The sequence below is a fragment of the Nannospalax galili genome, unplaced genomic scaffold (genome assembly GCF_000622305.1).
Source record: "Nannospalax galili isolate Female #2095 unplaced genomic scaffold, S.galili_v1.0 scaffold335, whole genome shotgun sequence".
NCBI lineage: Eukaryota > Metazoa > Chordata > Mammalia > Rodentia > Spalacidae > Nannospalax > Nannospalax galili.
Window position 1 is genome coordinate 2,160,218 of NW_008337842.1, and position 11,212 is coordinate 2,171,429.

Genomic DNA, 11,212 nt, shown 5'->3' on the forward strand with positions numbered 1-11,212 from the left:
CTCTTTTCCCTGTTTTGTAAAACCTCAGAACTAGGCTGACATTGACAAATGAGACAACTGAGAGCCACCAGATCCTGGGAGCAGAAAAGCAGGTGCTAGAAAGCAGCAGGATCCAGGATCTACATGAGCAAATCCAGTGATGGGAGAAAGGAGTTGTTCAGCTCATCGTCCACTGGAGTTTCAGGCAACTTGGGTGTGGGTGGTGTGGATCTTTTTAGTAGACTGCACACAGCTGGGAACCCTACAACAGATGACTTTCACATCTTCAAGGTGGTCAACATCAAGGAGATGTGGTACGCAGACTGCCTTCCTTTTCCAAGTGTGGTTCCCAGCCAGAGCTGTAGTGTCACCTGGGAGCTGGTTCTCAGCGCCCCCGGGTAGACACTAATGTCTAATACAATTCACAGGCACATTTAAGTAGGAAAAGTCATGGGTCAGCAGGAGTTGATCCCCAGCCACTAATGGGGGTGGGGGCAAACCGCAACAGTGCTCAGACTTAGCTCACCTAGGAACCTTTGAAAATCCCAGCACTCAAGCCTCAACCCAGTCTCCTTAAATCGGCGTTGGTTGGGAATGGGCTGCAGTGTCAATATTTCAGACTCAAGACAGACACTGCTGTGTAACTGTTAAGAGAAAGAAATCTGGTGGCAAGTGGACCCAGTTTCAAATTCTGACTCTGTTTACTGACCATGTCACCAAGGACAGGTCACCTCATGTCTCGGGGCTCCAGGGTCCTCATGTGGATAAAGTGGAAGTAAGAATGTCCAACCCACATAAACTGTAAACACCCTCATAAACTGTAAAGTACTATAAATGGTGGTATCTATTCTTTTGGCGTTTTGTGTCACATTTCCTCAGTGATTTCAAAACCGAAGGAAAAAAGGCTTCATCTCTTTTAGTTTTGTCATTTAACTTCATCCTATTTCAACCCACAATGTCCCTTGAAGGCACAGAAGAGAATCATCCCTGGATGTGCCTCACTTAGTACTTAGTGAGTCTCCTGCCTGCAGCAACTCACCTCATTTCCCTTCTAACACCCCATGGTACATGATGATGTGGTGAGAGAGGAGAAGAAAAAGTAATCAGGTCGGATCTCACAGGCTTTGCTGTCTGACAGGCCAGTTGCTTTCAACTAATAATTCGTATCCAGGATCCCCACAGGCATGTTCACCATGTGGACCAAGGCCAAGAGCTCCACTTCAATCTCAATACGGAATCACTTCCTTTGGTCTAAACCAGAATGGATCAGCTGAGAACTGAAACAGGAAGATGTCCCGGAAAGAGCCACAGACAGAAACAACCTGCATGTGACAATGCTAGACCCATTTCTGTGCCTTATTTACTGATGCTACTAGCTGAGATGTTTATTCCTCCCACCCTCCTTCTAATGCTACTTGCTGCAGATCTCTTTTGGCCATCGATATCGTGTTTGAAAGTTACAAATATCCCATCCAAAGTCAAGTAATAAGGAGTGTTTTCAACTTACATATTAAATGACTTGATAGATGGTAAACCAAGAAAACATAACCTTTGCGGTGATTTGAGTAAGAAATGTCCCCTGTAGGCTTGAGTATTTGAACGCATAGTCAGCTGGTAGCACCGTTAGGGACAGTCATAGAATCTTTAGGAGGTGTGGTGTTGCTGGAGGAAGCGTGTCACTGGGGATGGGCTTTTACCTACTTCCAGTTTGGCCTCTCTGCTTCCTATATGTTCTTGAAAATGTGAGCTCTCAGCTTTCTGTCCCAGCCTCCTCCTACCATGCCTCCCCCATCATGACAGACTCTTATCCCTCTGGAATCCTAAGCCCAGATAACCTCTTATTTCATAAGTTGCTTTAGTCACAGTATTGTTTCAGTGCCAACAAAGTAACTAATACAACCCTTCTATAAATTTCTGGGGTTCGTGTTCATTTTGAAAATTATCCAAAGTTCTGGATCTCTATCTAAAAGGTAATGTGAAGAATAAAGTCCTTAGACTAGACTCTTAGGTCAGTGCTCTGCCTATATTGCTAAACACAGCTGAAGTCTACTTGATGTGTCTATGACAAAAATAATTCCACTTCTGAGACAAAAGTAAGGCCAGCAGAAGCACATGACCACTTGAAATCGGGCCTGCTTTAGACATGAAGGGAGGCTAGTTTCCAAACAAGTCACTGCTCAGAAGAAAGCTTGCCAAGTTTGGCTTTCCTAGTAGAAAGTATTCTGATTAGAGGGAATGGGAACAGCCAAGGGCAGTGTGATGAGAGCCAGCTAGAGATGCAGGTGTGCTCCTTATAAACTGCTCAACAATTCTTCACTGGAGTGCTCCATTCCACCTAGGCAACCCACATGCCTGAGAGGGTAGTCATGCCCAAGAACTCTACCTCCTATCAGTATCTCAAGCCCACAGGTGGTGGGTGCCATCAGGGCTTCACCCAGCTCACAATGCACCTCTCTGTCTGAAAACTGTCCCCATCCATAGGTGGACCCAATAATCATGCCTGTACCATCACATATACACAGCCATAGTTGACTAGCCTTGATGGTCACTTGACCCTTGCCAGGTCCATCAGATTCTTTCTCTCAAAAGTATAATCAGGACATAAAGGCATCTAGTCAATTTGTGCTGGGTTACTTAAATGGAGAAGAAGAAATTTTCATATTATACCATGCACATAGCGGAGTAGATTAAGTTGCTTGTACATGCTGGACAGGGCTTTGTTTACAATTAATGTTACTTTAAGAGTGAAGTAGAAATCCTTTAAGTGTCTTAAATCCCAGCACTCAGTAGGCAGAGGCAGGTGGATCTCTATGAGATTGAGGCCAGTCTTGTCTACATAGCCAGTTCCCAGCCAGCTGTGGCTACAGGGAGACCCTGTCTCAAATGAAAACAACCACCACTGCCCCCCCCCCAAAAAGAGCAAAGTAGAAGAAAATAAGCAAGTGGCCTAGGCTGCTAATGGCTTCAGAGATAACTCTCAGATATTCCAATATCCCAGCTTGGCCAAATAATCTCTCTGCATCCATGAGGGATTGGTTCCAGTACCCTAGGATCTCCAAATCCAAGATATTCAAGCCCCAATAGAAAATGATATAGATTTGCCTGCACGCATTCTCTTATATGCCTTATGTCATCTCTAAAATGCTTAAAATGTCTAACACAAAAGCCAGGCGTGGTGGCGCACACCTTTAATCCCAGCACTTGGGAGCAGAGGCAGGTGGATCTCTGTGAGTTCGAGGCCAGCCTCATCTACATAGTTAAGTTCCAGGTCAGCTGGGACTACAGGAGACCCTGTCTCAAAAAGACCAAAAAAAAGAAAATGCCTAACACAAGGTAAGTTCTTTATGAATGGTTGTAAGCTATATTGTTTAGGAAATAATGACTAGAAAAACCTGTTTGTGTTCAGTGCAAGTTTTTTCAAAAAATTTTAATTAAATACTTGGGTTGAATTCATAGATATAAAACCCATGCATATAAAAGGAAGTGTGTGTGTGTGTGTGTGTGTGTGTGTGTGTGATCAGCTATAGCTAGTTTCTGCTATTAACAATGCAACCCATTGACTGAGACTCCAGGCAAAAGAAATTACCTATTTGATGACTGTTTGACATTAGTTCATATTACCACAGACTTCACTGATGGCTGTTTGACATTGAGTACATGTTACATAGTCCTCTCACTCATGGCTACCTCCTCCAAAGGCTGGGGCAAGGAGACTTGGAGAAGAATCTGGAACAGTTTTGGAGCTTGTCCTAGTTTGTTTCTCCATTGCTGTGACAAAACACTGACCACTACCAACTTGGGGAGGAAAGGCTTTATTCAGCTTACATCTCTCGGGTCACAGTTTATTAGGGAACCCAAGGTAGGAACTCAGGGCAGGAAGCTGGAGGCAGGAGCTGGAGCACAGGCCATGGAGGAATGCTGCTTACTGACTTGCTCCCCTGGCCCCTGCTCAGCCTGCTCTCTTATGCAACATAGGCCCACCTTCCCAGGGATGGCACCACCCACAGTGGGCTGGGCCCTCCCACATCACTCAACAATCAAGAAGATGCCCCTCAGACATGGCCACAGGCCAGTCCAATGGAGGCAATTCCCCAATTGAGGCTCCCTCAACCCAGGTGAGTCAAGTTGACACTAAAGCTATCCAGCACAGAGCTAATTCATACTACATGAAGCGGCTTAAGGCAAACAGAAGATGATTAATTCATAATATAAGCTAATGCCTAGACCTTTCTCATTTAAAGTTAGGGGAGGAGCTGGAGAGACAGCTCAGAAGTTGAGAGCACACACTGCTATGCAGAGGACACAAGTTTGGTTCCCAGCACCCACATAGGGCAGCTCACAGCTACCTGTAACACTAGCTCCATGGGATCATACGCCCTCTTCTGGCCTCCAGGGGCAACTGCATTCATGTGTACATGCCCACACACAGACACACACAGACACACACAGACACACACACACACACACACACACATAATTAATTAAAAATAAAAATAAATTGTTAAAGTTAAAATAAAATTAGATCTACCTAAGAATTTAAAAAGGCATCTGAATAATTCTAAAAATAACATCTGGAAAGTCTTGATGAAGTACCTCCAAATTTCTCCCTAAAATACTTATTTACAGGGGGAAAAAAGATAAAATTCACAACAACAATGAAGACTAACAAACCTGTTGCCATAATCTAGAAGAAAATTCTGTTAACAAAGCTAATAAACTTAGGCTGCACAGAGACAAATCCATGTTCACTGTACAAACAGAGCAGCCTAAGGAATGGCAAAAAGGCTTTTCCTTTCTGATCTTCCACCTTAGAGCAGAGACTTGGAACTGAGTGAGGCAAGCAAAATCCTGGCTCTCTACTGTGGGTACTGTTCTAGTTTGCTTTTTGCTACTGTGATAAACATCATGACCAAAAGCAACTTGTTTATTTCATCTTACACTTGCAGGTTCATCACTGAGAGAAGTCAGGGCAAGAGCTCAAGCAGGACCAGAGTTAGGAACCATGGAGGGACACTGCTTACTGGCTTATTCCCTGGCTCACATTCGGCCACCTTTCTTATATAGTGTAGACCTACCTGCACAGGGATGGCACTGTCTACAGTGGGCTGAACCCTCCTATATCAATTAACAATCAAGAAAATGCCCCAAAGACATGCCCACAGACCAATCTGATGGTGAAAATTCTTCAGTTGAGGTCCCCTCTTCCAAGGTGTGTCAAGTTGACAACTAAGATTAATCATCATAGATGCTTTTACCTAGGCCAGACAACTGTCCTCTCCTCCAGTTAATGTGCATCCATTCATAAAATTCGACAACCAGGAAACCACCAGGCAGGAGGTGGAAGAAGACTAGCAATGGTATGTCATATTATAGAAGGCACGTTTTCCACACACAATGCTTTATAAGCAGGACAAAGGCAGTTGTGCTGCAGAATAAGACTTCACACACTTTCACTTTTATTTGAGAATTGGCAGAAGCAGGAAGAGATACCAAGTCAGTTCACCTGGGTCACACGAGATGAACGTCCATCCTTTCTGGGGACCGTTTAAGAACAATGAACTTCAATTGGTCTTCCAGCCACAGACCTAAGTATGGGGTAGTGAGCAAAGCTGTACTACCCACACAATCCTCATTTCTCTGTTAGTAGGCACCATATCTCTATAGGGCTCTCCTTACACACACGTAAATAAAATAGAAGGAGTCATTTCCTAGGGCCTACATAGAAACTGTCACATAAGGAAAGAGGTATCACCCAGAAGACTAACAAAAAAAAAAAATCACACCTGTGAAAACAATTTAGCATAGAAATCAGAAGAAATTTTTAAGAAATTAGCATCTATAGCATGAAAACCATGTTATCATGAAATATAAACTGATAACCTATAGAAAAAAAACTATTACAATAAACCTATATCAGATAAGCTTCAAAAACCTATCACTTGAGATGGCATGGTAGAGTCTTATTTTTACTTGGCTTTATATATATATATATATATATATGTGTGTGTGTGTGTGTGTGTGTGTGTGTGTGTGTGTGTGTGTGTATGAGTGCACTGCCGGCATGTATGTAACTGCACTGGCGTCCTACAATGCCCACAGAGGTCAGAAGAGGGCGTCAAATTCCCCTGGAACTTGGGTTACAGATGATTGTGATTGCAGCAGATCTGGGTTTGATTCCTCACACCTCCATGGAAGTTAGCAACAATTTGATACTCCAGTTACAAATTGTATACATGGGTGCAGGCAAAACACTCATACACATGAAATAAAAATAAATAAGAAAAATGTTTAAAAGAATAAGTAAGACCACCTGCTCAAGAGTGGCACTACCCACAGCAGACTGGGTCCTCCCACATCACTCAATATTCAAAAAAATGCCTCATAGTTATATTCCAGGCCTGTCTGATAGAGGCAATTTCCCAACAACAGTAACAACAGTAACAACCCAACAAACAAACAAATAAGTTGTTGTAAACACTGTGATGTACATTGTTAACAAATTATTTTATGGGGATGATTTGAATCATAAATCAGCAGTGGTTGTTTAAGTTTGATTTAAGAGATGCTTCTTTAACTGGGTTGTATTTTCTTTTGGAAAAATTAAATGGTTGGAGCCTTTCATTTACTAGTTGCAAAAGACATTTACAATAAAAGTTTTAATTCTTTGAAAAAAAAAAGAATAAGGGAGAAATTCTGGAATATGTCAGTTAGATGTAAGAGTAGACGTTTTAAAACTTTCACCTAAGATAAAATCAACTAAAATTCAGATATCATCCATCAAGTTTCAGCCCCTTACTTGAGAGAGTTCTTTTTGCAAATGTCAGCAAATCCAACTCCTGCACACTCACTGAGAAAGGACAGTGTTCTGTTGTTTTTGCTCGTTTCGTTGGTTGCTTGTTTGCTTGCTTTTTTCATTGTTTTGATTTTTTTTATTTTTGTAGACATGTTGGAAGTGTTAAAATTCACTGATGCATTCATTACTTCATTTGACATAGTTTTATTGCCCATGTCCCTCTTTTTTAAGTAACAGCCATGAATATTTAGGAAAGCAAACTCCAGGACCATTCTCAGAAATTTTGAAGAATTTGGTCAGGACTAGACCTCTCTGCCCTACAGTAGGGGCTGAGACCTTAGCAGACCACCTGAGAGTGCTTAAATTGAGCCTCCCCTTAGAGAACTTCCCAAATTGTGCTGTGACTCCCCACTAGTAGGGATACAGACATTAGAAGGAAGCCTGAGTGTACCTGCCTGGAGCCTGACTTGGGCCTCTGTGGGAGCTCCTGAGTAGCTGAACTGAAGCCATCTGTTCCTCCCAATATAAAATCTGAGAGAACCCAAAACCTAGACCAACCAGTTTTACATACCCAATAAGAAAACAACCAATGCATACCAATAATACAAACAGAAGCAGATATCAACTCAAAGAAAGGCTTGAGTTTCATACCAGAATCACAAATAGTAAAAGAAATCCACATGCTAAAATCACAACAGAAAAATAATGATATGGAAAACCAAAACAATACACTCCCACCAAACTCTACCGCTCCTATAGAAGAATTCTACAAGGAGAATCCCCTAGAGATAACCCAGGACACAGAATTTAAAAGAACAATCATAAACATGATCTAAGGCTTCAACAAATTTAAAGAACACAAACAAATCAAAAAATTAAAAGATAGAGATAAACTTCTGAATGAATTCACAAAAGACATACAAATATTGAAGAAAAACTCAAGCTAAAATAAAAAAGGAAGTGAAAAATTAAATTAACCAATTTGAAACAACAGGAAAAAGCCTCACCTATAGAATGAATGAAATGGAAAACAGAATATTAATTGAAGAATTGGACAGCTCAAGTAGAGATTATGAAAAATTTTTGAAAAACACAGGAATAGAATATGCAGGAAATGTGGGACACCATGAAAAGACCAAATTTATGCATCATAGACATAGAGAAAGGAGACAAATTTCAGATTAATGGTATTGACCAGCTCTTAAATGGGATTTTAGAAGAGAATTTCTCAAAATTAAGGAAAGACATCCCAATACAAATACAAGAAGCACATAGAACACCAGATAGACAGGACCATAAAAGAAACTCCCCATGGTATATCATAGTAAAAACACTAAATGTACAGAACAAAGAGAGAATACTGAAAGCTTTGACTCACATATAAAGGAAAACCCATCAGAATTACATCTGACTTATCAATGAAAACTATGAAAGGCAGAAGAGCCTGTACCAAAGATTTCCCAGTTCCAATTGATCATAGATGACAACTCAGAATAGTTTACCCAGAAAAAATGTCTATTATAGTTGAAAGGGAAAGAAAAATCTTCCAAGACACAAATAGGCTGAAAAAAATACATGTCCACAAAACCAGCCCTTGAAAGAATACTTGAAGCAACATAAAAAGCAGAGAATGGAACAACTATATCCCAGGGGCAACAGAAAGAAATGAAATGGAGGTATAATTGTAGAAACACAAAATGAGAAAAAGAATGCCAACTGTTATGAAAATGATAGCAACCAATACACATCTTTCAATAATAACTTTAAATATCAATGGACTGAACTCCTCAATCAAAAGACAGGCTAGTTGAATGGATTAAGAAACAAAACAATGCTTTTTTGTCTACAAGAAACCTGTCTCACCTTCAAGAACAGGCACTACCTTAAGGTGAAAGGATGGAAAAGAATATTTCAAGCAAATGGCACTAAGAAACAAGCAGGGGTTGCAATTCTAATATCTGACAAAATAGACTTCAAACTAAAACTAACCAGAAGATATAAAGAGTCACTTCATTCTGATCAAAGGCGCTATTAACCAAGAAGAAATTACAACTGTGAACATATATGCACCAAACTCAGGTACACCCAAATTCATAAAAACAACACTACAGGGCTTTAAGATACAGATTAGATACAGATTAAGATACAGATACTATTACAATTCAGTAATAGTAGGGGACTTCAATACCCCACTGTCTCTATTAGACAGGTCAACCAGACAAAGACTAAACAAAGAGACATCTGAATTAAATGATACCATACATCAAATGGACCTAACAGACATCTACCAAATATTCCACCCAAGCACCAAAGAATACATTTCTATTCAGCACCCCATGGAACTTTCTCAAAAACTAACCACAAGCTGGGGCACAAAACAAACCTCAACAAATACAAACAAAAATTGAAATAATTCCATGCATTCTATCAGGCCACAACGTAATAAAGCTTAAAATCAGCAATGAAAGAAGCCCTAGTAACAACAGAAACTCAGAAAGATTAAACACCATACTCCTGAATGGTGAATGGGTCAAAGAAGAAATTAAGAAAGAAATAAAAGTATTCCTGGAATTAAACAAAAATAACAACACAACACGACTAAACCTCTGGAACACCAAAAGCAGTCCTAAGAGAGAAGTTTATATCTCACATTTAAAAAATTAGAGCCTGGTACGGTAGCACACAACTTTAGTCCCAGCACTCAGGAGGCAGAGGCAGGCAGAGCTCTGTGAGATCAAAGCCAGCCTTGTCTACACAGCGAGTTCCAGGCCAGCTGGGGCTACATGGAGACCCTGTCTCAAAAAAAAAAAAAATTAAAGCACAAATAAGTGACTTAACATTACAACTCAAGACTCTAGAAAGGCAAGAACAAATGAAACCCAAACCCAGCAGATGAGAAGAAATAACAAAGATCAGAGCAGAAAGTAATGAAATAGAAACAAAGAAAACAATACAATGAATCAATGAATATAAAAGCTGGTTCTTTGAAAAGCTAAACAAGATAGACAGATCCTTAGCCCAGTTAACCAAAAGAAAGAAAGAGCAAATCCAAATCAACAAAATCAGAGATGAAGAGGAAAAATCACAACAGACAACAAAAAGATCCAGAACATTATAAGAGGAATACTTTAAAAACCTATACTCTATTACATTTGAAAATCTAAAAAATGAATGAGTATCTAAAATCTTGGGAACCAGCAAAGCTAAACCAAGAAGAGATCAACAGTTTAAACAGACCCATGACATATAAGAAAAACGAAACAGTAATACAAAACCTCCCAACTTAAAAAAGCCCAGGCCCAGATGGATTTACAGCAGAATTCTACCAGACATTTAAAGAAGACCTCCAACCAATACTACTTAAATTATTCAAAAAGATAGAAACAGAGGGAGAACTCCCAAATTCCTTCTATGAAGCCAATATCACTCTAATACCAAAACCAGGTAAAGAGACAACATTGCCCCCCAAAATGAAAAGAAAACTATATACCCATATCCTTAATGAACATAGATACAAAATTTCTCAACAAAATACTTACAAAATGCATACACACACACACACACACACACACACACACACACACATCAAAAAGAACATCCACCATGCTCAAGTAGCCTTTATTCCAGAGATGCAGGGATGGTTCAATATACGTAAGTCAATAAACATCATAAATTATATAAATGGACCCAAAGACAAAAATCACATGGTCATCTCAATAGATGCAGAAAAGGTCTTTGAAAAAATTCAGCATGGATTCATGATAAAAGTCCTAAAGGGAATTGAAGTGGAGGAAACATACCTCAACAAATTAAAGCTATATACAAACAAACCCATAGCCAACATCATTCTAAATGAAAAAAAACTGGAAGCATTCCTATTAAAATCAGGAACCAGACAAGGATGTCCACTATCTCCACTCCTTTTCAATATAGTGCTTGAAACTCTTGCTAGAGCAATAAGACAGGAGAAGGAAATTAAAGGAGTACTAATTGGAAAAGAAGAGGTCAACTATCACTTTTTACAGATGATATGATACTATATCTATGAGATCCCAAAAGTTCCAGCAGAAAACTCCTAGAACAGATTAACACTTTCAGTAAAATTGCAGGTTACAAAATTAATCTACAAAAATCACTAGTCTTTCTATATACCAATAACAAGCAATCGAAGAAAGAGTATAGGGAAACCCTCCCATTCATAATAGCCTGAAAAAAAAACTTGAAATAAATCTGACCAAAGACATCGAAGATCTCTACAATGAAAATTTTAAATCTTTAAATAAAGAGATTGAGGAAGACACCAGAAGATGGACGGACCACCCATGCTCATGGATTGGAAGAATAAATATTGTGAAAATGACCATCCTACCAAAAGCAATATATAAATTCAATGCAATCCCAATCAAAATCCCCATGACATACTTCACAGAATTAGAAAAA